The 22,620-nt window shown below is 47.1% G+C and overlaps 32 non-coding genes across 32 annotated transcripts; all 32 read left to right on the top strand.

The window, feature by feature from the left end:
* The first annotated feature begins 1,390 nt into the window (after nucleotides 1–1,390).
* On the top strand, nucleotides 1,391–1,462 carry TRNAP-AGG (transfer RNA proline (anticodon AGG)). Its single transcript has one exon. It is a non-coding gene; the product is annotated as a tRNA-Pro (tRNA).
* A 386-nt stretch (nucleotides 1,463–1,848) lies between these two features.
* TRNAV-AAC (transfer RNA valine (anticodon AAC)) lies at nucleotides 1,849–1,921 on the top strand. Its single transcript has one exon. It is a non-coding gene; the product is annotated as a tRNA-Val (tRNA).
* Nucleotides 1,922–2,209: 288 nt separating this feature from the next.
* On the top strand, nucleotides 2,210–2,321 carry TRNAL-CAA (transfer RNA leucine (anticodon CAA)). The gene is made up of 2 exons: nucleotides 2,210–2,247; nucleotides 2,276–2,321. It is a non-coding gene; the product is annotated as a tRNA-Leu (tRNA).
* Nucleotides 2,322–3,258: 937 nt separating this feature from the next.
* TRNAP-CGG (transfer RNA proline (anticodon CGG)) lies at nucleotides 3,259–3,330 on the top strand. Its single transcript has one exon. It is a non-coding gene; the product is annotated as a tRNA-Pro (tRNA).
* Nucleotides 3,331–3,715: 385 nt separating this feature from the next.
* Nucleotides 3,716–3,788, top strand: TRNAV-UAC (transfer RNA valine (anticodon UAC)). The gene has a single exon. It is a non-coding gene; the product is annotated as a tRNA-Val (tRNA).
* Nucleotides 3,789–4,229: 441 nt separating this feature from the next.
* Nucleotides 4,230–4,301, top strand: TRNAP-AGG (transfer RNA proline (anticodon AGG)). Its single transcript has one exon. It is a non-coding gene; the product is annotated as a tRNA-Pro (tRNA).
* A 386-nt stretch (nucleotides 4,302–4,687) lies between these two features.
* Nucleotides 4,688–4,760, top strand: TRNAV-AAC (transfer RNA valine (anticodon AAC)). Its single transcript has one exon. It is a non-coding gene; the product is annotated as a tRNA-Val (tRNA).
* A 288-nt stretch (nucleotides 4,761–5,048) lies between these two features.
* TRNAL-CAA (transfer RNA leucine (anticodon CAA)) lies at nucleotides 5,049–5,160 on the top strand. The gene is made up of 2 exons: nucleotides 5,049–5,086; nucleotides 5,115–5,160. It is a non-coding gene; the product is annotated as a tRNA-Leu (tRNA).
* A 937-nt stretch (nucleotides 5,161–6,097) lies between these two features.
* On the top strand, nucleotides 6,098–6,169 carry TRNAP-CGG (transfer RNA proline (anticodon CGG)). Its single transcript has one exon. It is a non-coding gene; the product is annotated as a tRNA-Pro (tRNA).
* A 385-nt stretch (nucleotides 6,170–6,554) lies between these two features.
* Nucleotides 6,555–6,627, top strand: TRNAV-UAC (transfer RNA valine (anticodon UAC)). Its single transcript has one exon. It is a non-coding gene; the product is annotated as a tRNA-Val (tRNA).
* A 441-nt stretch (nucleotides 6,628–7,068) lies between these two features.
* Nucleotides 7,069–7,140, top strand: TRNAP-AGG (transfer RNA proline (anticodon AGG)). Its single transcript has one exon. It is a non-coding gene; the product is annotated as a tRNA-Pro (tRNA).
* A 386-nt stretch (nucleotides 7,141–7,526) lies between these two features.
* TRNAV-AAC (transfer RNA valine (anticodon AAC)) lies at nucleotides 7,527–7,599 on the top strand. Its single transcript has one exon. It is a non-coding gene; the product is annotated as a tRNA-Val (tRNA).
* A 288-nt stretch (nucleotides 7,600–7,887) lies between these two features.
* TRNAL-CAA (transfer RNA leucine (anticodon CAA)) lies at nucleotides 7,888–7,999 on the top strand. The gene is made up of 2 exons: nucleotides 7,888–7,925; nucleotides 7,954–7,999. It is a non-coding gene; the product is annotated as a tRNA-Leu (tRNA).
* Nucleotides 8,000–9,393: 1,394 nt separating this feature from the next.
* On the top strand, nucleotides 9,394–9,466 carry TRNAV-UAC (transfer RNA valine (anticodon UAC)). The gene has a single exon. It is a non-coding gene; the product is annotated as a tRNA-Val (tRNA).
* Nucleotides 9,467–9,907: 441 nt separating this feature from the next.
* Nucleotides 9,908–9,979, top strand: TRNAP-AGG (transfer RNA proline (anticodon AGG)). The gene has a single exon. It is a non-coding gene; the product is annotated as a tRNA-Pro (tRNA).
* Nucleotides 9,980–10,365: 386 nt separating this feature from the next.
* TRNAV-AAC (transfer RNA valine (anticodon AAC)) lies at nucleotides 10,366–10,438 on the top strand. Its single transcript has one exon. It is a non-coding gene; the product is annotated as a tRNA-Val (tRNA).
* A 288-nt stretch (nucleotides 10,439–10,726) lies between these two features.
* Nucleotides 10,727–10,838, top strand: TRNAL-CAA (transfer RNA leucine (anticodon CAA)). The gene is made up of 2 exons: nucleotides 10,727–10,764; nucleotides 10,793–10,838. It is a non-coding gene; the product is annotated as a tRNA-Leu (tRNA).
* A 1,394-nt stretch (nucleotides 10,839–12,232) lies between these two features.
* Nucleotides 12,233–12,305, top strand: TRNAV-UAC (transfer RNA valine (anticodon UAC)). The gene has a single exon. It is a non-coding gene; the product is annotated as a tRNA-Val (tRNA).
* Nucleotides 12,306–12,746: 441 nt separating this feature from the next.
* On the top strand, nucleotides 12,747–12,818 carry TRNAP-AGG (transfer RNA proline (anticodon AGG)). Its single transcript has one exon. It is a non-coding gene; the product is annotated as a tRNA-Pro (tRNA).
* Nucleotides 12,819–13,204: 386 nt separating this feature from the next.
* Nucleotides 13,205–13,277, top strand: TRNAV-AAC (transfer RNA valine (anticodon AAC)). Its single transcript has one exon. It is a non-coding gene; the product is annotated as a tRNA-Val (tRNA).
* Nucleotides 13,278–13,565: 288 nt separating this feature from the next.
* Nucleotides 13,566–13,677, top strand: TRNAL-CAA (transfer RNA leucine (anticodon CAA)). The gene is made up of 2 exons: nucleotides 13,566–13,603; nucleotides 13,632–13,677. It is a non-coding gene; the product is annotated as a tRNA-Leu (tRNA).
* A 1,394-nt stretch (nucleotides 13,678–15,071) lies between these two features.
* TRNAV-UAC (transfer RNA valine (anticodon UAC)) lies at nucleotides 15,072–15,144 on the top strand. Its single transcript has one exon. It is a non-coding gene; the product is annotated as a tRNA-Val (tRNA).
* Nucleotides 15,145–15,585: 441 nt separating this feature from the next.
* On the top strand, nucleotides 15,586–15,657 carry TRNAP-AGG (transfer RNA proline (anticodon AGG)). The gene has a single exon. It is a non-coding gene; the product is annotated as a tRNA-Pro (tRNA).
* A 386-nt stretch (nucleotides 15,658–16,043) lies between these two features.
* Nucleotides 16,044–16,116, top strand: TRNAV-AAC (transfer RNA valine (anticodon AAC)). The gene has a single exon. It is a non-coding gene; the product is annotated as a tRNA-Val (tRNA).
* Nucleotides 16,117–17,453: 1,337 nt separating this feature from the next.
* Nucleotides 17,454–17,525, top strand: TRNAP-CGG (transfer RNA proline (anticodon CGG)). The gene has a single exon. It is a non-coding gene; the product is annotated as a tRNA-Pro (tRNA).
* A 385-nt stretch (nucleotides 17,526–17,910) lies between these two features.
* On the top strand, nucleotides 17,911–17,983 carry TRNAV-UAC (transfer RNA valine (anticodon UAC)). The gene has a single exon. It is a non-coding gene; the product is annotated as a tRNA-Val (tRNA).
* An 899-nt stretch (nucleotides 17,984–18,882) lies between these two features.
* TRNAV-AAC (transfer RNA valine (anticodon AAC)) lies at nucleotides 18,883–18,955 on the top strand. The gene has a single exon. It is a non-coding gene; the product is annotated as a tRNA-Val (tRNA).
* Nucleotides 18,956–19,243: 288 nt separating this feature from the next.
* On the top strand, nucleotides 19,244–19,355 carry TRNAL-CAA (transfer RNA leucine (anticodon CAA)). The gene is made up of 2 exons: nucleotides 19,244–19,281; nucleotides 19,310–19,355. It is a non-coding gene; the product is annotated as a tRNA-Leu (tRNA).
* A 937-nt stretch (nucleotides 19,356–20,292) lies between these two features.
* TRNAP-CGG (transfer RNA proline (anticodon CGG)) lies at nucleotides 20,293–20,364 on the top strand. The gene has a single exon. It is a non-coding gene; the product is annotated as a tRNA-Pro (tRNA).
* A 385-nt stretch (nucleotides 20,365–20,749) lies between these two features.
* On the top strand, nucleotides 20,750–20,822 carry TRNAV-UAC (transfer RNA valine (anticodon UAC)). Its single transcript has one exon. It is a non-coding gene; the product is annotated as a tRNA-Val (tRNA).
* Nucleotides 20,823–21,721: 899 nt separating this feature from the next.
* TRNAV-AAC (transfer RNA valine (anticodon AAC)) lies at nucleotides 21,722–21,794 on the top strand. The gene has a single exon. It is a non-coding gene; the product is annotated as a tRNA-Val (tRNA).
* A 288-nt stretch (nucleotides 21,795–22,082) lies between these two features.
* Nucleotides 22,083–22,194, top strand: TRNAL-CAA (transfer RNA leucine (anticodon CAA)). Its single transcript has 2 exons — nucleotides 22,083–22,120; nucleotides 22,149–22,194. It is a non-coding gene; the product is annotated as a tRNA-Leu (tRNA).
* The last annotated feature ends 426 nt before the right edge of the window (nucleotides 22,195–22,620 follow it).

Raw genomic sequence — 22,620 nt, 5'->3', positions numbered from 1 at the left:
CCCTGGGGCTCCCAGGTTAGTGTTTCAGTCCTGCGAGCCACTCATATAAATCTCGCCTGATCGAGCCTGATCGAGCGCTGAGTGAGCGTGTTTGAATCCAAGAATCAAATGCCTCTGTCTTAGGAGCAAGAATTGGCAGGCCCTCCCTTGCATCTGGGGTGGAAGTCTATGGGGCAAGTGTCCAGGACTTGCAGAGGAGTACAAGTGCCAAAAAGTGCCACAGTTCTCATCAGCGCCTTTTTTCTGCTCTCTGGCAGCTAGGATATCGACTGATCCCTTCCTTGCAAGAGAGAAAAAAACAACACCTTGAGAGAAAACATGACTTTTTGTGGTTCACATAGAGAGAGAGCAGCCAAATAGCCCTGCTTTGTTTCTGAAAGACGCATCAGAAATTGCTTAAAATGCCAACTGGGGAATCAGGCTCGTTGGTCTAGGGGTATGATTCTCGCTTCGGGTGCGAGAGGTCCCGGATTCAAATCCCGGACGAGCCCATGCTGTGGAATTATTTTTAGGCTTCTTATTATATAGGGCCATTTCTTCTTTTCAATGCTATAAGACGCCGTGTATGGTGAGAAAGTTCCTTTCCCTCTACGCTATTTCCCACTTTTGGCGTATAGAATTTCAGTGCCGGACTTCTTTGCAACTGCTTTTCTGGGGTGGACCATCAGTGTAGGAAAATTAAATGCAAAGTGTTTATCTAGTGTGGTTTCAGGTATGGTTTTAAAATCGCCTTTTGGAATAAAAGGGGTCCTCGTTCCTTTCTTCCAAAGAAAGAGATCGGGTAAGGAGGGTCCAACTTTGAGCTTCATGGACATTGGCCCTTGGTCTGTGCATTCCAGCCCACTACATGCCAAGCAGATTCCTGCAAGTGTGTCTGTTTCTGTAGTGTAGTGGTTATCACGTTCGCTTTACACGCGAAAGGTCCCTGGTTCGAGACCGGGCAGAAAGAGCAGTTTTCTGTTTTTCACACAGTTTGCATTTACTCTCTCAATTTATAGGAAAGCTGAGATAATGGAAGCTGTCTATCCCTCACCAGCGTGACGTACTGTGCTCCAGGGGTATCAGTGACAGCTCAAAAAGAGAAGTGACGATAGTTTGCGCTATTCGTTTGCACGTCCTTGTGTACTGAAGGTTGGGCCTACTTCATGAAAGCAAGGCATGAGAGCAGAAATGGTTTTATTGACCTCACCGAGAGCATACACCTAGAACAAACAAAATGTCTGAAGGATAGAGGCATTTTCATTTCTTGTTCGATGACGGCCATGGAAAAGACAGCAACCATATTGCAGAAGAGAGCAGCATGTGCAGTTGCTTGCTTTGGGTGAAGCATTCACTAACTCGCTGCCAATAACCCCCGGAGCCGGTGCGAAAGGCGACTCTTGTGTGCCTCGGCTCGTTGGTCTAGGGGTATGATTCTCGCTTAGGGTGCGAGAGGTCCCGGGTTCAAATCCCGGACGAGCCCTTTTTCAGAGGTAAACATACGAATCCTACTCAAAACTCACAATGCCTGACTATTTCTCATTACACTCGCCGCATTGTTGCACAAAATATTTTGAACCTCATAAGAAACATGGATCACCATGCTTTTTCTGCCTTCATGCTTAGTCTGTGTGTGTCCCAGGTGATGCTTTCCCAAGCTGTACTTGCTGGCATTTAGGCATCAGATATTTGTCTGTCGATGCCTGCATAAGTCAATTTTTAATACGTCTAATTGCAAGTATGTTGGCTGATATCTCTGCAGTTTTCACACTTGCTCCTCGCTTTCTGAGTGGCTGCTGATACAGCAGAATAGAAGTAGAGAGAACCCTTGAGAGGAACCTTGCTCTAACAGTAAAACACAGCAAGTGAGTTTCTGTAGTGTAGTGGTCATCACGTTCGCCTAACACGCGAAAGGTCCCCGGTTCGAGACCGGGCAGAAACACTGTGCATGAGCTGCTTTTATGTGCACCCTCTAAAACCTTATTATCTCAATGCAAGCTTAAGAAGAGGCGGTCTTTGAACCCAGCGAGCCATGGGAAACTTCCTTTACTTTTGCAAGACGAAACAAAGTAATCCGCATCCATCAGTGGTCGCTCTTGTGAATAGCTTTTTTTTTGTCATGCCATGTTGTATTGTGGGGTCTTTACACTTGTGACATTGCTGTGAACGTTGTAAGTGCAAACATTGGCAGGTGCAGTCAGAAGAGTCAGATCTGTGCACATCCAGGGCTGTCAGGATGGCCGAGTGGTCTAAGGCGCCAGACTCAAGAGAGCTTGATCTTCAGTGCAACTGAGACTTCTGGTCTCCTCATGGAGGCGTGGGTTCAAATCCCACTTCTGACAGGTTTCTTTTACACCCTTAAATCGTCCTGTTTTTTGCAGTGCATTCCCCACACACCACAATCTTTGCACGGACCTGTAACATATGACGAGAAATCCACCAACGATCAGGCTGGGCCCTCAATCACAATTCCATGTATTCCTGGAAGGGACACCTCAGGCACACCTTCAGTTAAATTTGCACTCCATCACACAAACTGCCGTGCTGGTTTCTCATTAAGCAGTTGATCCCATCTTTGTTGTGAGGCTCTCCTGCCACCTTTTGGGCGGAGAAGGCACTGTCCCTGCAACAACACAGGCAGACATGTTCAACAGGGCTTCCTGGTTATGTGGGAGGAGCAGATTGTCATTGGTCCCCCCTTGCGAATTTTAATTTACATAAGGAAGACAGAGAGGTATCTGGGAGTAGGCAGTACACAAGGACATTGAACTCTATCTTGTGATTTGCAGCCAATTCTAGATTGAGGCAGGAGGAAAGGAGGTGACTTGCCCAAAAATGGCCGTCCTGGGAATTCAGCCACCCTGGGGCTCCCAGGTTAGTGTTTCAGTCCTGCGAGCCACTCATATAAATCGAGCCTGATCGAGCCTGATCGAGCGCTGAGTGAGCGTGTTTGAATCCAAGAATCAAATGCCTCTGTCTTAGGAGCAAGAATTGGCAGGCCCTCCCTTGCATCTGGGGTGGAAGTCTATGGGGCAAGTGTCCAGGACTTGCAGAAGAGTACAAGTGCCAGAAAGTGCCTGCAGTTCTCATCAGCGCCTTTTTTCTGCTCTCTGGCAGCTAGGATATCGACTCATCCCTTCCTTGCAAGAGTGAAAAAAACAACACCTTGAGAGAAAACATGACTTTTTGTGGTTCACATAGAGAGAGAGCAGCCAAATAGCCCTGCTTTGTTTCTGAAAGACGCATCAGAAATTGCTTAAAATGCCGACTGGGGAATCAGGCTCGTTGGTCTAGGGGTATGATTCTCGTTTCGGGTGCGAGAGGTCCCGGGTTCAAATCCCGGACGAGCCCATGCTGTGGAGTTATTTTTAGGCTGCTTATTATATAGGGCCATTTCTTCTTTTGAATGCTATAAGACGCCGTGTATGGTGAGAAAGTTCCTTTCCCTCTACGCTATTTCCCACTTTTGGCGTATAGAATTTCAGTGCCGGACTTCTTTGCAACTGCTTTTCTGGGGTGGACCATCAGTGTAGGAAAATTAAATGCAAAGTGTTTTTCTAGTGTGGTTTCAGGTATGGTTTTAAAATCGCCTTTTGGAATAAAAGGGGTCCTCGTTCCTTTCTTCCAAAGAAAGAGATCGGGTAAGGAGGGTCCAACTTTGAGCTTCATGGACATTGGCCCTTGGTCTGTGCATTCCAGCCCACTACATGCCAAGAAGATTCCTGCAAGCGTGTCTGTTTCTGTAGTGTAGTGGTTATCACGTTCGCTTTACACGCGAAAGGTCCCTGGTTCGAGACCGGGCAGAAACAGCAGCTTTCTGTTTTTCACACAGTTTGCATTTACTCTCTCAATTTATAGGAAAGCTGAGATAATGGAAGCTGTCTATCCCTCACCAGCGTGACGTACTGTGCTCCAGGGGTATCAGTGACAGCTCAAAAAGAGAAGTGACGATAGTTTGCGCTATTCGTTTGCACGTCCTTGTGTACTGAAGGTTGGGCCTACTTCATGAAAGCAAGGCATGAGAGCAGAAATGGTTTTATTGACCTCACCGAGAGCATACACCTAGAACAAACAAAATGTCTGAAGGATAGAGGCATTTTCATTTCTTGTTCGATGACGGCCATGGAAAAGACAGCAACCATATTGCAGAAGAGAGCAGCATGTGCAGTTGCTTGCTTTGGGTGAAGCATTCACTAACTCACTGCCAATAACCCCCGGAGCCGGTGCGAAAGGCGACTCTTGTGTGCCTCGGCTCGTTGGTCTAGGGGTATGATTCTCGCTTAGGGTGCGAGAGGTCCCGGGTTCAAATCCCGGACGAGCCCTTTTTCAGAGGTAAACATACGAATCCTACTCAAAACTCACAATGCCTGACTATTTCTCATTACACTCGCCGCATTGTTGCACAAAATATTTTGAACCTCATAAGAAACATGGATCACCATGCTTTTTCTGCCTTCATGCTTAGTCTGTGTGTGTCCCAGGTGATGCTTTCCCAAGCTGTACTTGCTGGCATTTAGGCATCAGATATTTGTCTGTCGATGCCTGCATAAGTCAATTTTTAATACGTCTAATTGCAAGTATGTTGGCTGATATCTCTGCAGTTTTCACACTTGCTCCTCGCTTTCTGAGTGGCTGCTGATACAGCAGAATAGAAGTAGAGAGAACCCTTGAGAGGAACCTTGCTCTAACAGTAAAACACAGCAAGTGAGTTTCTGTAGTGTAGTGGTCATCACGTTCGCCTAACACGCGAAAGGTCCCCGGTTCGAGACCGGGCAGAAACACTGTGCATGAGCTGCTTTTATGTGCACCCTCTAAAACCTTATTATCTCAATGCAAGCTTAAGAAGAGGCGGTCTTTGAACCCAGCGAGCCATGGGAAACTTCCTTTACTTTTGCAAGACGAAACAAAGTAATCCGCATCCATCAGTGGTCGCTCTTGTGAATAGCTTTTTTTTTGTCATGCCATGTTGTATTGTGGGGTCTTTACACTTGTGACATTGCTGTGAACGTTGTAAGTGCAAACATTGGCAGGTGCAGTCAGAAGAGTCAGATCTGTGCACATCCAGGGCTGTCAGGATGGCCGAGTGGTCTAAGGCGCCAGACTCAAGAGAGCTTGATCTTCAGTGCAACTGAGACTTCTGGTCTCCTCATGGAGGCGTGGGTTCAAATCCCACTTCTGACAGGTTTCTTTTACACCCTTAAATCGTCCTGTTTTTTGCAGTGCATTCCCCACACACCACAATCTTTGCACGGACCTGTAACATATGACGAGAAATCCACCAACGATCAGGCTGGGCCCTCAATCACAATTCCATGTATTCCTGGAAGGGACACCTCAGGCACACCTTCAGTTAAATTTGCACTCCATCACACAAACTGCCGTGCTGGTTTCTCATTAAGCAGTTGATCCCATCTTTGTTGTGAGGCTCTCCTGCCACCTTTTGGGCGGAGAAGGCACTGTCCCTGCAACAACACAGGCAGACATGTTCAACAGGGCTTCCTGGTTATGTGGGAGGAGCAGATTGTCATTGGTCCCCCCTTGCGAATTTTAATTTACATAAGGAAGACAGAGAGGTATCTGGGAGTAGGCAGTACACAAGGACATTGAACTCTATCTTGTGATTTGCAGCCAATTCTAGATTGAGGCAGGAGGAAAGGAGGTGACTTGCCCAAAAATGGCCGTCCTGGGAATTCAGCCACCCTGGGGCTCCCAGGTTAGTGTTTCAGTCCTGCGAGCCACTCATATAAATCGAGCCTGATCGAGCCTGATCGAGCGCTGAGTGAGCGTGTTTGAATCCAAGAATCAAATGCCTCTGTCTTAGGAGCAAGAATTGGCAGGCCCTCCCTTGCATCTGGGGTGGAAGTCTATGGGGCAAGTGTCCAGGACTTGCAGAAGAGTACAAGTGCCAGAAAGTGCCTGCAGTTCTCATCAGCGCCTTTTTTCTGCTCTCTGGCAGCTAGGATATCGACTCATCCCTTCCTTGCAAGAGTGAAAAAAACAACACCTTGAGAGAAAACATGACTTTTTGTGGTTCACATAGAGAGAGAGCAGCCAAATAGCCCTGCTTTGTTTCTGAAAGACGCATCAGAAATTGCTTAAAATGCCGACTGGGGAATCAGGCTCGTTGGTCTAGGGGTATGATTCTCGTTTCGGGTGCGAGAGGTCCCGGGTTCAAATCCCGGACGAGCCCATGCTGTGGAATTATTTTTAGGCTGCTTATTATATAGGGCCATTTCTTCTTTTGAATGCTATAAGACGCCGTGTATGGTGAGAAAGTTCCTTTCCCTCTACGCTATTTCCCACTTTTGGCGTATAGAATTTCAGTGCCGGACTTCTTTGCAACTGCTTTTCTGGGGTGGACCATCAGTGTAGGAAAATTAAATGCAAAGTGTTTTTCTAGTGTGGTTTCAGGTATGGTTTTAAAATCGCCTTTTGGAATAAAAGGGGTCCTCGTTCCTTTCTTCCAAAGAAAGAGATCGGGTAAGGAGGGTCCAACTTTGAGCTTCATGGACATTGGCCCTTGGTCTGTGCATTCCAGCCCACTACATGCCAAGAAGATTCCTGCAAGCGTGTCTGTTTCTGTAGTGTAGTGGTTATCACGTTCGCTTTACACGCGAAAGGTCCCTGGTTCGAGACCGGGCAGAAACAGCAGCTTTCTGTTTTTCACACAGTTTGCATTTACTCTCTCAATTTATAGGAAAGCTGAGATAATGGAAGCTGTCTATCCCTCACCAGCGTGACGTACTGTGCTCCAGGGGTATCAGTGACAGCTCAAAAAGAGAAGTGACGATAGTTTGCGCTATTCGTTTGCACGTCCTTGTGTACTGAAGGTTGGGCCTACTTCATGAAAGCAAGGCATGAGAGCAGAAATGGTTTTATTGACCTCACCGAGAGCATACACCTAGAACAAACAAAATGTCTGAAGGATAGAGGCATTTTCATTTCTTGTTCGATGACGGCCATGGAAAAGACAGCAACCATATTGCAGAAGAGAGCAGCATGTGCAGTTGCTTGCTTTGGGTGAAGCATTCACTAACTCACTGCCAATAACCCCCGGAGCCGGTGCGAAAGGCGACTCTTGTGTGCCTCGGCTCGTTGGTCTAGGGGTATGATTCTCGCTTAGGGTGCGAGAGGTCCCGGGTTCAAATCCCGGACGAGCCCTTTTTCAGAGGTAAACATACGAATCCTACTCAAAACTCACAATGCCTGACTATTTCTCATTACACTCGCCGCATTGTTGCACAAAATATTTTGAACCTCATAAGAAACATGGATCACCATGCTTTTTCTGCCTTCATGCTTAGTCTGTGTGTGTCCCAGGTGATGCTTTCCCAAGCTGTACTTGCTGGCATTTAGGCATCAGATATTTGTCTGTCGATGCCTGCATAAGTCAATTTTTAATACGTCTAATTGCAAGTATGTTGGCTGATATCTCTGCAGTTTTCACACTTGCTCCTCGCTTTCTGAGTGGCTGCTGATACAGCAGAATAGAAGTAGAGAGAACCCTTGAGAGGAACCTTGCTCTAACAGTAAAACACAGCAAGTGAGTTTCTGTAGTGTAGTGGTCATCACGTTCGCCTAACACGCGAAAGGTCCCCGGTTCGAGACCGGGCAGAAACACTGTGCATGAGCTGCTTTTATGTGCACCCTCTAAAACCTTATTATCTCAATGCAAGCTTAAGAAGAGGCGGTCTTTGAACCCAGCGAGCCATGGGAAACTTCCTTTACTTTTGCAAGACGAAACAAAGTAATCCGCATCCATCAGTGGTCGCTCTTGTGAATAGCTTTTTTTTTGTCATGCCATGTTGTATTGTGGGGTCTTTACACTTGTGACATTGCTGTGAACGTTGTAAGTGCAAACATTGGCAGGTGCAGTCAGAAGAGTCAGATCTGTGCACATCCAGGGCTGTCAGGATGGCCGAGTGGTCTAAGGCGCCAGACTCAAGAGAGCTTGATCTTCAGTGCAACTGAGACTTCTGGTCTCCTCATGGAGGCGTGGGTTCAAATCCCACTTCTGACAGGTTTCTTTTACACCCTTAAATCGTCCTGTTTTTTGCAGTGCATTCCCCACACACCACAATCTTTGCACGGACCTGTAACATATGACGAGAAATCCACCAACGATCAGGCTGGGCCCTCAATCACAATTCCATGTATTCCTGGAAGGGACACCTCAGGCACACCTTCAGTTAAATTTGCACTCCATCACACAAACTGCCGTGCTGGTTTCTCATTAAGCAGTTGATCCCATCTTTGTTGTGAGGCTCTCCTGCCACCTTTTGGGCGGAGAAGGCACTGTCCCTGCAACAACACAGGCAGACATGTTCAACAGGGCTTCCTGGTTATGTGGGAGGAGCAGATTGTCATTGGTCCCCCCTTGCGAATTTTAATTTACATAAGGAAGACAGAGAGGTATCTGGGAGTAGGCAGTACACAAGGACATTGAACTCTATCTTGTGATTTGCAGCCAATTCTAGATTGAGGCAGGAGGAAAGGAGGTGACTTGCCCAAAAATGGCCATCCTGGGAATTCAGCCACCCTGGGGCTCCCAGGTTAGTGTTTCAGTCCTGCGAGCCACTCATATAAATCTCGCCTGATCGAGCCTGATCGAGCGCTGAGTGAGCGTGTTTGAATCCAAGAATCAAATGCCTCTGTCTTAGGAGCAAGAATTGGCAGGCCCTCCCTTGCATCTGGGGTGGAAGTCTATGGGGCAAGTGTCGAGGACTTGCAGAAGAGTACAAGTGCCAGAAAGTGCCTGCAGTTCTCATCAGCGCCTTTTTTCTGCTCTCTGGCAGCTAGGATATCGACTCATCCCTTCCTTGCAAGAGTGAAAAAAACAACACCTTGAGAGAAAACATGACTTTTTGTGGTTCACATAGAGAGAGAGCAGCCAAATAGCCCTGCTTTGTTTCTGAAAGACGCATCAGAAATTGCTTAAAATGCCGACTGGGGAATCAGGCTCGTTGGTCTAGGGGTATGATTCTCGTTTCGGGTGCGAGAGGACCCGGGTTCAAATCCCGGACTAGCCCATGCTGTGGAATTATTTTTAGGCTGCTTATTATATAGGGCCATTTCTTCTTTTGAATGCTATAAGACGCCGTGTATGGTGAGAAAGTTCCTTTCCCTCTACGCTATTTCCCACTTTTGGCGTATAGAATTTCAGTGCCGGACTTCTTTGCAACTGCTTTTCTGGGGTGGACCATCAGTGTAGGAAAATTAAATGCAAAGTGTTTTTCTAGTGTGGTTTCAGGTATGGTTTTAAAATCGCCTTTTGGAATAAAAGGGGTCCTCGTTCCTTTCTTCCAAAGAAAGAGATCGGGTAAGGAGGGTCCAACTTTGAGCTTCATGGACATTGGCCCTTGGTCTGTGCATTCCAGCCCACTACATGCCAAGAAGATTCCTGCAAGCGTGTCTGTTTCTGTAGTGTAGTGGTTATCACGTTCGCTTTACACGCGAAAGGTCCCTGGTTCGAGACCGGGCAGAAACAGCAGCTTTCTGTTTTTCACACAGTTTGCATTTACTCTCTCAATTTATAGGAAAGCTGAGATAATGGAAGCTGTCTATCCCTCACCAGCGTGACGTACTGTGCTCCAGGGGTATCAGTGACAGCTCAAAAAGAGAAGTGACGATAGTTTGCGCTATTCGTTTGCACGTCCTTGTGTACTGAAGGTTGGGCCTACTTCATGAAAGCAAGGCATGAGAGCAGAAATGGTTTTATTGACCTCACCGAGAGCATACACCTAGAACAAACAAAATGTCTGAAGGATAGAGGCATTTTCATTTCTTGTTCGATGACGGCCATGGAAAAGACAGCAACCATATTGCAGAAGAGAGCAGCATGTGCAGTTGCTTGCTTTGGGTGAAGCATTCACTAACTCACTGCCAATAACCCCCGGAGCCGGTGCGAAAGGCGACTCTTGTGTGCCTCGGCTCGTTGGTCTAGGGGTATGATTCTCGCTTAGGGTGCGAGAGGTCCCGGGTTCAAATCCCGGACGAGCCCTTTTTCAGAGGTAAACATACGAATCCTACTCAAAACTCACAATGCCTGACTATTTCTCATTACACTCGCCGCATTGTTGCACAAAATATTTTGAACCTCATAAGAAACATGGATCACCATGCTTTTTCTGCCTTCATGCTTAGTCTGTGTGTGTCCCAGGTGATGCTTTCCCAAGCTGTACTTGCTGGCATTTAGGCATCAGATATTTGTCTGTCGATGCCTGCATAAGTCAATTTTTAATACGTCTAATTGCAAGTATGTTGGCTGATATCTCTGCAGTTTTCACACTTGCTCCTCGCTTTCTGAGTGGCTGCTGATACAGCAGAATAGAAGTAGAGAGAACCCTTGAGAGGAACCTTGCTCTAACAGTAAAACACAGCAAGTGAGTTTCTGTAGTGTAGTGGTCATCACGTTCGCCTAACACGCGAAAGGTCCCCGGTTCGAGACCGGGCAGAAACACTGTGCATGAGCTGCTTTTATGTGCACCCTCTAAAACCTTATTATCTCAATGCAAGCTTAAGAAGAGGCGGTCTTTGAACCCAGCGAGCCATGGGAAACTTCCTTTACTTTTGCAAGACGAAACAAAGTAATCCGCATCCATCAGTGGTCGCTCTTGTGAATAGCTTTTTTTTTGTCATGCCATGTTGTATTGTGGGGTCTTTACACTTGTGACATTGCTGTGAACGTTGTAAGTGCAAACATTGGCAGGTGCAGTCAGAAGAGTCAGATCTGTGCACATCCAGGGCTGTCAGGATGGCCGAGTGGTCTAAGGCGCCAGACTCAAGAGAGCTTGATCTTCAGTGCAACTGAGACTTCTGGTCTCCTCATGGAGGCGTGGGTTCAAATCCCACTTCTGACAGGTTTCTTTTACACCCTTAAATCGTCCTGTTTTTTGCAGTGCATTCCCCACACACCACAATCTTTGCACGGACCTGTAACATATGACGAGAAATCCACCAACGATCAGGCTGGGCCCTCAATCACAATTCCATGTATTCCTGGAAGGGACACCTCAGGCACACCTTCAGTTAAATTTGCACTCCATCACACAAACTGCCGTGCTGGTTTCTCATTAAGCAGTTGATCCCATCTTTGTTGTGAGGCTCTCCTGCCACCTTTTGGGCGGAGAAGGCACTGTCCCTGCAACAACACAGGCAGACATGTTCAACAGGGCTTCCTGGTTATGTGGGAGGAGCAGATTGTCATTGGTCCCCCCTTGCGAATTTTAATTTACATAAGGAAGACAGAGAGGTATCTGGGAGTAGGCAGTACACAAGGACATTGAACTCTATCTTGTGATTTGCAGCCAATTCTAGATTGAGGCAGGAGGAAAGGAGGTGACTTGCCCAAAAATGGCCATCCTGGGAATTCAGCCACCCTGGGGCTCCCAGGTTAGTGTTTCAGTCCTGCGAGCCACTCATATAAATCTCGCCTGATCGAGCCTGATCGAGCGCTGAGTGAGCGTGTTTGAATCCAAGAATCAAATGCCTCTGTCTTAGGAGCAAGAATTGGCAGGCCCTCCCTTGCATCTGGGGTGGAAGTCTATGGGGCAAGTGTCGAGGACTTGCAGAAGAGTACAAGTGCCAGAAAGTGCCTGCAGTTCTCATCAGCGCCTTTTTTCTGCTCTCTGGCAGCTAGGATATCGACTCATCCCTTCCTTGCAAGAGTGAAAAAAACAACACCTTGAGAGAAAACATGACTTTTTGTGGTTCACATAGAGAGAGAGCAGCCAAATAGCCCTGCTTTGTTTCTGAAAGACGCATCAGAAATTGCTTAAAATGCCGACTGGGGAATCAGGCTCGTTGGTCTAGGGGTATGATTCTCGTTTCGGGTGCGAGAGGACCCGGGTTCAAATCCCGGACTAGCCCATGCTGTGGAATTATTTTTAGGCTGCTTATTATATAGGGCCATTTCTTCTTTTGAATGCTATAAGACGCCGTGTATGGTGAGAAAGTTCCTTTCCCTCTACGCTATTTCCCACTTTTGGCGTATAGAATTTCAGTGCCGGACTTCTTTGCAACTGCTTTTCTGGGGTGGACCATCAGTGTAGGAAAATTAAATGCAAAGTGTTTTTCTAGTGTGGTTTCAGGTATGGTTTTAAAATCGCCTTTTGGAATAAAAGGGGTCCTCGTTCCTTTCTTCCAAAGAAAGAGATCGGGTAAGGAGGGTCCAACTTTGAGCTTCATGGACATTGGCCCTTGGTCTGTGCATTCCAGCCCACTACATGCCAAGAAGATTCCTGCAAGCGTGTCTGTTTCTGTAGTGTAGTGGTTATCACGTTCGCTTTACACGCGAAAGGTCCCTGGTTCGAGACCGGGCAGAAACAGCAGCTTTCTGTTTTTCACACAGTTTGCATTTACTCTCTCAATTTATAGGAAAGCTGAGATAATGGAAGCTGTCTATCCCTCACCAGCGTGACGTACTGTGCTCCAGGGGTATCAGTGACAGCTCAAAAAGAGAAGTGACGATAGTTTGCGCTATTCGTTTGCACGTCCTTGTGTACTGAAGGTTGGGCCTACTTCATGAAAGCAAGGCATGAGAGCAGAAATGGTTTTATTGACCTCACCGAGAGCATACACCTAGAACAAACAAAATGTCTGAAGGATAGAGGCATTTTCATTTCTTGTTCGATGACGGCCATGGAAAAGACAGCAACCATATTGCAGAAGAGAGCAGCATGTGCAGTTGCTTGCTTTGGGTGAAGCATTCACTAACTCACTGCCAATAACCCCCGGAGCCGGTGCGAAAGGCGACTCTTGTGTGCCTCGGCTCGTTGGTCTAGGGGTATGATTCTCGCTTAGGGTGCGAGAGGTCCCGGGTTCAAATCCCGGACGAGCCCTTTTTCAGAGGTAAACATACGAATCCTACTCAAAACTCACAATGCCTGACTATTTCTCATTACACTCGCCGCATTGTTGCACAAAATATTTTGAACCTCATAAGAAACATGGATCACCATGCTTTTTCTGCCTTCATGCTTAGTCTGTGTGTGTCCCAGGTGATGCTTTCCCAAGCTGTACTTGCTGGCATTTAGGCATCAGATATTTGTCTGTCGATGCCTGCATAAGTCAATTTTTAATACGTCTAATTGCAAGTATGTTGGCTGATATCTCTGCAGTTTTCACACTTGCTCCTCGCTTTCTGAGTGGCTGCTGATACAGCAGAATAGAAGTAGAGAGAACCCTTGAGAGGAACCTTGCTCTAACAGTAAAACACAGCAAGTGAGTTTCTGTAGTGTAGTGGTCATCACGTTCGCCTAACACGCGAAAGGTCCCCGGTTCGAGACCGGGCAGAAACACTGTGCATGAGCTGCTTTTATGTGCACCCTCTAAAACCTTATTATCTCAATGCAAGCTTAAGAAGAGGCGGTCTTTGAACCCAGCGAGCCATGGGAAACTTCCTTTACTTTTGCAAGACGAAACAAAGTAATCCGCATCCATCAGTGGTCGCTCTTGTGAATAGCTTTTTTTTTGTCATGCCATGTTGTATTGTGGGGTCTTTACACTTGTGACATTGCTGTGAACGTTGTAAGTGCAAACATTGGCAGGTGCAGTCAGAAGAGTCAGATCTGTGCGCATCCAGGGCTGTCAGGATGGCCGAGTGGTCTAAGGCGCCAGACTCAAGAGAGCTTGATCTTCAGTGCAACTGAGACTTCTGGTCTCCTCATGGAGGCGTGGGTTCAAATCCCACTTCTGACAGGTTTCTTTTACACCCTTAAATCGTCCTGTTTTTTGCAGTGCATTCCCCACACACCACAATCTTTGCACGGACCTGTAACATATGACGAGAAATCCACCAACGATCAGGCTGGGCCCTCAATCACAATTCCATGTATTCCTGGAAGGGACACCTCAGGCACACCTTCAGTTAAATTTGCACTCCATCACACAAACTGCCGTGCTGGTTTCTCATTAAGCAGTTGATCCCATCTTTGTTGTGAGGCTCTCCTGCCACCTTTTGGGCGGAGAAGGCACTGTCCCTGCAACAACACAGGCAGACATGTTCAACAGGGCTTCCTGGTTATGTGGGAGGAGCAGATTGTCATTGGTCCCCCCTTGCGAATTTTAATTTACATAAGGAAGACAGAGAGGTATCTGGGAGTAGGCAGTACACAAGGACATTGAACTCTATCTTGTGATTTGCAGCCAATTCTAGATTGAGGCAGGAGGAAAGGAGGTGACTTGCCCAAAAATGGCCATCCTGGGAATTCAGCCACCCTGGGGCTCCCAGGTTAGTGTTTCAGTCCTGCGAGCCACTCATATAAATCTCGCCTGATCGAGCCTGATCGAGCGCTGAGTGAGCGTGTTTGAATCCAAGAATCAAATGCCTCTGTCTTAGGAGCAAGAATTGGCAGGCCCTCCCTTGCATCTGGGGTGGAAGTCTATGGGGCAAGTGTCGAGGACTTGCAGAAGAGTACAAGTGCCAGAAAGTGCCTGCAGTTCTCATCAGCGCCTTTTTTCTGCTCTCTGGCAGCTAGGATATCGACTCATCCCTTCCTTGCAAGAGTGAAAAAAACAACACCTTGAGAGAAAACATGACTTTTTGTGGTTCACATAGAGAGAGAGCAGCCAAATAGCCCTGCTTTGTTTCTGAAAGACGCATCAGAAATTGCTTAAAATGCCGACTGGGGAATCAGGCTCGTTGGTCTAGGGGTATGATTCTCGTTTCGGGTGCGAGAGGACCCGGGTTCAAATCCCGGACTAGCCCATGCTGTGGAATTATTTTTAGGCTGCTTATTATATAGGGCCATTTCTTCTTTTGAATGCTATAAGACGCCGTGTATGGTGAGAAAGTTCCTTTCCCTCTACGCTATTTCCCACTTTTGGCGTATAGAATTTCAGTGCCGGACTTCTTTGCAACTGCTTTTCTGGGGTGGACCATCAGTGTAGGAAAATTAAATGCAAAGTGTTTTTCTAGTGTGGTTTCAGGTATGGTTTTAAAATCGCCTTTTGGAATAAAAGGGGTCCTCGTTCCTTTCTTCCAAAGAAAGAGATCGGGTAAGGAGGGTCCAACTTTGAGCTTCATGGACATTGGCCCTTGGTCTGTGCATTCCAGCCCACTACATGCCAAGAAGATTCCTGCAAGCGTGTCTGTTTCTGTAGTGTAGTGGTTATCACGTTCGCTTTACACGCGAAAGGTCCCTGGTTCGAGACCGGGCAGAAACAGCAGCTTTCTGTTTTTCACACAGTTTGCATTTACTCTCTCAATTTATAGGAAAGCTGAGATAATGGAAGCTGTCTATCCCTCACCAGCGTGACGTACTGTGCTCCAGGGGTATCAGTGACAGCTCAAAAAGAGAAGTGACGATAGTTTGCGCTATTCGTTTGCACGTCCTTGTGTACTGAAGGTTGGGCCTACTTCATGAAAGCAAGGCATGAGAGCAGAAATGGTTTTATTGACCTCACCGAGAGCATACACCTAGAACAAACAAAATGTCTGAAGGATAGAGGCATTTTCATTTCTTGTTCGATGACGGCCATGGAAAAGACAGCAACCATATTGCAGAAGAGAGCAGCATGTGCAGTTGCTTGCTTTGGGTGAAGCATTCACTAACTCGCTGCCAATAACCCCCGGAGCCGGTGCGAAAGGCGACTCTTGTGTGCCTCGGCTCGTTGGTCTAGGGGTATGATTCTCGCTTAGGGTGCGAGAGGTCCCGGGTTCAAATCCCGGACGAGCCCTATTTCAGAGGTAAACATACGAATCCTACTCAAAACTCACAATGCCTGACTATTTCTCATTACACTCGCCGCATTGTTGCACAAAATATTTTGAACCTCATAAGAAACATGGATCACCATGCTTTTTCTGCCTTCATGCTTAGTCTGTGTGTGTCCCAGGTGATGCTTTCCCAAGCTGTACTTGCTGGCATTTAGGCATCAGATATTTGTCTGTCGATGCCTGCATAAGTCAATTTTTAATACGTCTAATTGCAAGTATGTTGGCTGATATCTCTGCAGTTTTCACACTTGCTCCTCGCTTTCTGAGTGGCTGCTGATACAGCAGAATAGAAGTAGAGAGAACCCTTGAGAGGAACCTTGCTCTAACAGTAAAACACAGCAAGTGAGTTTCTGTAGTGTAGTGGTCATCACGTTCGCCTAACACGCGAAAGGTCCCCGGTTCGAGACCGGGCAGAAACACTGTGCATGAGCTGCTTTTATGTGCACCCTCTAAAACCTTATTATCTCAATGCAAGCTTAAGAAGAGGCGGTCTTTGAACCCAGCGAGCCATGGGAAACTTCCTTTACTTTTGCAAGACGAAACAAAGTAATCCGCATCCATCAGTGGTCGCTCTTGTGAATAGCTTTTTTTTTGTCATGCCATGTTGTATTGTGGGGTCTTTACACTTGTGACATTGCTGTGAACGTTGTAAGTGCAAACATTGGCAGGTGCAGTCAGAAGAGTCAGATCTGTGCACATCCAGGGCTGTCAGGATGGCCGAGTGGTCTAAGGCGCCAGACTCAAGAGAGCTTGATCTTCAGTGCAACTGAGACTTCTGGTCTCCTCATGGATGCGTGGGTTCAAATCCCACTTCTGACAGGTTTCTTTTACACCCTTAAATCGTCCTGTTTTTTGCAGTGCATTCCCCACACACCACAATCTTTGCACGGACCTGTAACATGTGACGAGAAATCCACCAACGATCAGGCTGGGCCCTCAATCACAATTCCATGTATTCCTGGAAGGGACACCTCAGGCACACCTTCAGTTAAATTTGCACTCCATCACACAAACTGCCGTGCTGGTTTCTCATTAAGCAGTTGATCCCATCTTTGTTGTGAGGCTCTCCTGCCACCTTTTGGGCGGAGAAGGCACTGTCCCTGCAACAACACAGGCAGACATGTTCAACAGGGCTTCCTGGTTATGTGGGAGGAGCAGATTGTCATTGGTCCCCCCTTGCGAATTTTAATTTACATAAGGAAGACAGAGAGGTATCTGGGAGTAGGCAGTACACAAGGACATTGAACTCTATCTTGTGATTTGCAGCCAATTCTAGATTGAGGCAGGAGGAAAGGAGGTGACTTGCCCAAAAATGGCCATCCTGGGAATTCAGCCACCCTGGGGCTCCCAGGTTAGTGTTTCAGTCCTGCGAGCCACTCATATAAATCTCGCCTGATCGAGCCTGATCGAGCGCTGAGTGAGCGTGTTTGAATCCAAGAATCAAATGCCTCTGTCTTAGGAGCAAGAATTGGCAGGCCCTCCCTTGCATCTGGGGTGGAAGTCTATGGGGCAAGTGTCCAGGACTTGCAGAAGAGTACAAGTGCCAGAAAGTGCCTGCAGTTCTCATCAGCGCCTTTTTTCTGCTCTCTGGCAGCTAGGATATCGACTCATCCCTTCCTTGCAAGAGTGAAAAAAACAACACCTTGAGAGAAAACATGACTTTTTGTGGTTCACATAGAGAGAGAGCAGCCAAATAGCCCTGCTTTGTTTCTGAAAGACGCATCAGAAATTGCTTAAAATGCCGACTGGGGAATCAGGCTCGTTGGTCTAGGGGTATGATTCTCGTTTCGGGTGCGAGAGGTCCCGGGTTCAAATCCCGGACGAGCCCATGCTGTGGAATTATTTTTAGGCTGCTTATTATATAGGGCCATTTCTTCTTTTGAATGCTATAAGACGCCGTGGATGGTGAGAAAGTTCCTTTCCCTCTACGCTATTTCCCACTTTTGGCGTATAGAATTTCAGTGCCGGACTTCTTTGCAACTGCTTTTCTGGGGTGGACCATCAGTGTAGGAAAATTAAATGCAAAGTGTTTTTCTAGTGTGGTTTCAGGTATGGTTTTAAAATCGCCTTTTGGAATTAAAGGGGTCCTCGTTCCTTTCTTCCAAAGAAAGAGATCGGGTAAGGAGGGTCCAACTTTGAGCTTCATGGACATTGGCCCTTGGTCTGTGCATTCCAGCCCACTACATGCCAAGAAGATTCCTGCAAGCGTGTCTGTTTCTGTAGTGTAGTGGTTATCACGTTCGCTTTACACGCGAAAGGTCCCTGGTTCGAGACCGGGCAGAAACAGCAGCTTTCCGTTTTTCACACAGTTTGCATTTACTCTCTCAATTTATAGGAAAGCTGAGATAATGGAAGCTGTCTATCCCTCACCAGCGTGACGTACTGTGCTCCAGGGGTATCAGTGACAGCTCAAAAAGAGAAGTGACGATAGTTTGCGCTATTCGTTTGCACGTCCTTGTGTACTGAAGGTTGGGCCTACTTCATGAAAGCAAGGCATGAGAGCAGAAATGGTTTTATTGACCTCACCGAGAGCATACACCTAGAACAAACAAAATGTCTGAAGGATAGAGGCATTTTCATTTCTTGTTCGATGACGGCCATGGAAAAGACAGCAACCATATTGCAGAAGAGAGCAGCATGTGCAGTTGCTTGCTTTGGGTGAAGCATTCACTAACTCGCTGCCAATAACCCCCGGAGCCGGTGCGAAAGGCGACTCTTGTGTGCCTCGGCTCGTTGGTCTAGGGGTATGATTCGCGCTTAGGGTGCGAGAGGTCCCGGGTTCAAATCCCGGACGAGCCCTTTTTCAGAGGTAAACATACGAATCCTATTCAAAACTCACAATGCCTGACTATTTCTCATTACACTCGCCGCATTGTTGCACAAAATATTTTGAACCTCATAAGAAACATGGATCACCGTGCTTTTTCTGCCTTCATGCTTAGTCTGAGTGTGTCCCAGGTGATGCTTTCCCAAGCTGTACTTGCTGGCATTTAGGCATCAGATATTTGTCTGTCGATGCCTGCATAAGTCAATTTTTAATACGTCTAATTGCAAGTATGTTGGCTGATATCTCTGCAGTTTTCACACTTGCTCCTCGCTTTCTGAGTGGCTGCTGATACAGCAGAATAGAAGTAGAGAGAACCCTTGAGAGGAACCTTGCTCTAACAGTAAAACACAGCAAGTGAGTTTCTGTAGTGTAGTGGTCATCACGTTCGCCTAACACGCGAAAGGTCCCCGGTTCGAGACCGGGCAGAAACACTGTGCATGAGCTGCTTTTATGTGCACCCTCTAAAACCTTATTATCTCAATGCAAGCTTAAGAAGAGGCGGTCTTTGAACCCAGCGAGCCATGGGAAACTTCCTTTACTTTTGCAAGACGAAACAAAGTAATCCGCATCCATCAGTGGTCGCTCTTGTGAATAGCTTTTTTTTTGTCATGCCATGTTGTATTGTGGGGTCTTTACACTTGTGACATTGCTGTGAACGTTGTAAGTGCAAACATTGGCAGGTGCAGTCAGAAGAGTCAGATCTGTGCACATCCAGGGCTGTCAGGATGGCCGAGTGGTCTAAGGCGCCAGACTCAAGAGAGCTTGATCTTCAGTGCAACTGAGACTTCTGGTCTCCTCATGGAGGCGTGGGTTCAAATCCCACTTCTGACAGGTTTCTTTTACACCCTTAAATCGTCCTGTTTTTTGCAGTGCATTCCCCACACACCACAATCTTTGCACGGACCTGTAACATATGACGAGAAATCCACCAACGATCAGGCTGGGCCCTCAATCACAATTCCATGTATTCCTGGAAGGGACACCTCAGGCACACCTTCAGTTAAATTTGCACTCCATCACACAAACTGCCGTGCTGGTTTCTCATTAAGCAGTTGATCCCATCTTTGTTGTGAGGCTCTCCTGCCACCTTTTGGGCGGAGAAGGCACTGTCCCTGCAACAACACAGGCAGACATGTTCAACAGGGCTTCCTGGTTATGTGGGAGGAGCAGATTGTCATTGGTCCCCCCTTGCGAATTTTAATTTACATAAGGAAGACAGAGAGGTATCTGGGAGTAGGCAGTACACAAGGACATTGAACTCTATCTTGTGATTTGCAGCCAATTCTAGATTGAGGCAGGAGGAAAGGAGGTGACTTGCCCAAAAATGGCCATCCTGGGAATTCAGCCACCCTGGGGCTCCCAGGTTAGTGTTTCAGTCCTGCGAGCCACTCATATAAATCTCGCCTGATCGAGCCTGATCGAGCGCTGAGTGAGCGTGTTTGAATCCAAGAATCAAATGCCTCTGTCTTAGGAGCAAGAATTGGCAGGCCCTCCCTTGCATCTGGGGTGGAAGTCTATGGGGCAAGTGTCCAGGACTTGCAGAAGAGTACAAGTGCCAGAAAGTGCCTGCAGTTCTCATCAGCGCCTTTTTTCTGCTCTCTGGCAGCTAGGATATCGACTCATCCCTTCCTTGCAAGAGTGAAAAAAACAACACCTTGAGAGAAAACATGACTTTTTGTGGTTCACATAGAGAGAGAGCAGCCAAATAGCCCTGCTTTGTTTCTGAAAGACGCATCAGAAATTGCTTAAAATGCCGACTGGGGAATCAGGCTCGTTGGTCTAGGGGTATGATTCTCGTTTCGGGTGCGAGAGGTCCCGGGTTCAAATCCCGGACGAGCCCATGCTGTGGAATTATTTTTAGGCTGCTTATTATATAGGGCCATTTCTTCTTTTGAATGCTATAAGACGCCGTGGATGGTGAGAAAGTTCCTTTCCCTCTACGCTATTTCCCACTTTTGGCGTATAGAATTTCAGTGCCGGACTTCTTTGCAACTGCTTTTCTGGGGTGGACCATCAGTGTAGGAAAATTAAATGCAAAGTGTTTTTCTAGTGTGGTTTCAGGTATGGTTTTAAAATCGCCTTTTGGAATTAAAGGGGTCCTCGTTCCTTTCTTCCAAAGAAAGAGATCGGGTAAGGAGGGTCCAACTTTGAGCTTCATGGACATTGGCCCTTGGTCTGTGCATTCCAGCCCACTACATGCCAAGAAGATTCCTGCAAGCGTGTCTGTTTCTGTAGTGTAGTGGTTATCACGTTCGCTTTACACGCGAAAGGTCCCTGGTTCGAGACCGGGCAGAAACAGCAGCTTTCCGTTTTTCACACAGTTTGCATTTACTCTCTCAATTTATAGGAAAGCTGAGATAATGGAAGCTGTCTATCCCTCACCAGCGTGACGTACTGTGCTCCAGGGGTATCAGTGACAGCTCAAAAAGAGAAGTGACGATAGTTTGCGCTATTCGTTTGCACGTCCTTGTGTACTGAAGGTTGGGCCTACTTCATGAAAGCAAGGCATGAGAGCAGAAATGGTTTTATTGACCTCACCGAGAGCATACACCTAGAACAAACAAAATGTCTGAAGGATAGAGGCATTTTCATTTCTTGTTCGATGACGGCCATGGAAAAGACAGCAACCATATTGCAGAAGAGAGCAGCATGTGCAGTTGCTTGCTTTGGGTGAAGCATTCACTAACTCGCTGCCAATAACCCCCGGAGCCGGTGCGAAAGGCGACTCTTGTGTGCCTCGGCTCGTTGGTCTAGGGGTATGATTCGCGCTTAGGGTGCGAGAGGTCCCGGGTTCAAATCCCGGACGAGCCCTTTTTCAGAGGTAAACATACGAATCCTATTCAAAACTCACAATGCCTGACTATTTCTCATTACACTCGCCGCATTGTTGCACAAAATATTTTGAACCTCATAAGAAACATGGATCACCGTGCTTTTTCTGCCTTCATGCTTAGTCTGAGTGTGTCCCAGGTGATGCTTTCCCAAGCTGTACTTGCTGGCATTTAGGCATCAGATATTTGTCTGTCGATGCCTGCATAAGTCAATTTTTAATACGTCTAATTGCAAGTATGTTGGCTGATATCTCTGCAGTTTTCACACTTGCTCCTCGCTTTCTGAGTGGCTGCTGATACAGCAGAATAGAAGTAGAGAGAACCCTTGAGAGGAACCTTGCTCTAACAGTAAAACACAGCAAGTGAGTTTCTGTAGTGTAGTGGTCATCACGTTCGCCTAACACGCGAAAGGTCCCCGGTTCGAGACCGGGCAGAAACACTGTGCATGAGCTGCTTTTATGTGCACCCTCTAAAACCTTATTATCTCAATGCAAGCTTAAGAAGAGGCGGTCTTTGAACCCAGCGAGCCATGGGAAACTTCCTTTACTTTTGCAAGACGAAACAAAGTAATCCGCATCCATCAGTGGTCGCTCTTGTGAATAGCTTTTTTTTTGTCATGCCATGTTGTATTGTGGGGTCTTTACACTTGTGACATTGCTGTGAACGTTGTAAGTGCAAACATTGGCAGGTGCAGTCAGAAGAGTCAGATCTGTGCACATCCAGGGCTGTCAGGATGGCCGAGTGGTCTAAGGCGCCAGACTCAAGAGAGCTTGATCTTCAGTGCAACTGAGACTTCTGGTCTCCTCATGGAGGCGTGGGTTCAAATCCCACTTCTGACAGGTTTCTTTTACACCCTTAAATCGTCCTGTTTTTTGCAGTGCATTCCCCACACACCACAATCTTTGCACGGACCTGTAACATATGACGAGAAATCCACCAACGATCAGGCTGGGCCCTCAATCACAATTCCATGTATTCCTGGAAGGGACACCTCAGGCACACCTTCAGTTAAATTTGCACTCCATCACACAAACTGCCGTGCTGGTTTCTCATTAAGCAGTTGATCCCATCTTTGTTGTGAGGCTCTCCTGCCACCTTTTGGGCGGAGAAGGCACTGTCCCTGCAACAACACAGGCAGACATGTTCAACAGGGCTTCCTGGTTATGTGGGAGGAGCAGATTGTCATTGGTCCCCCCTTGCGAATTTTAATTTACATAAGGAAGACAGAGAGGTATCTGGGAGTAGGCAGTACACAAGGACATTGA

This window comes from Triturus cristatus, chromosome 10 (genome assembly GCF_964204655.1).
Source record: "Triturus cristatus chromosome 10, aTriCri1.1, whole genome shotgun sequence".
Classification (NCBI taxonomy): Eukaryota; Metazoa; Chordata; class Amphibia; order Caudata; family Salamandridae; genus Triturus; species Triturus cristatus.
Note: the sequence above shows the minus strand (reverse complement) of the source record. Positions and strands in the feature narration are given on the sequence as shown.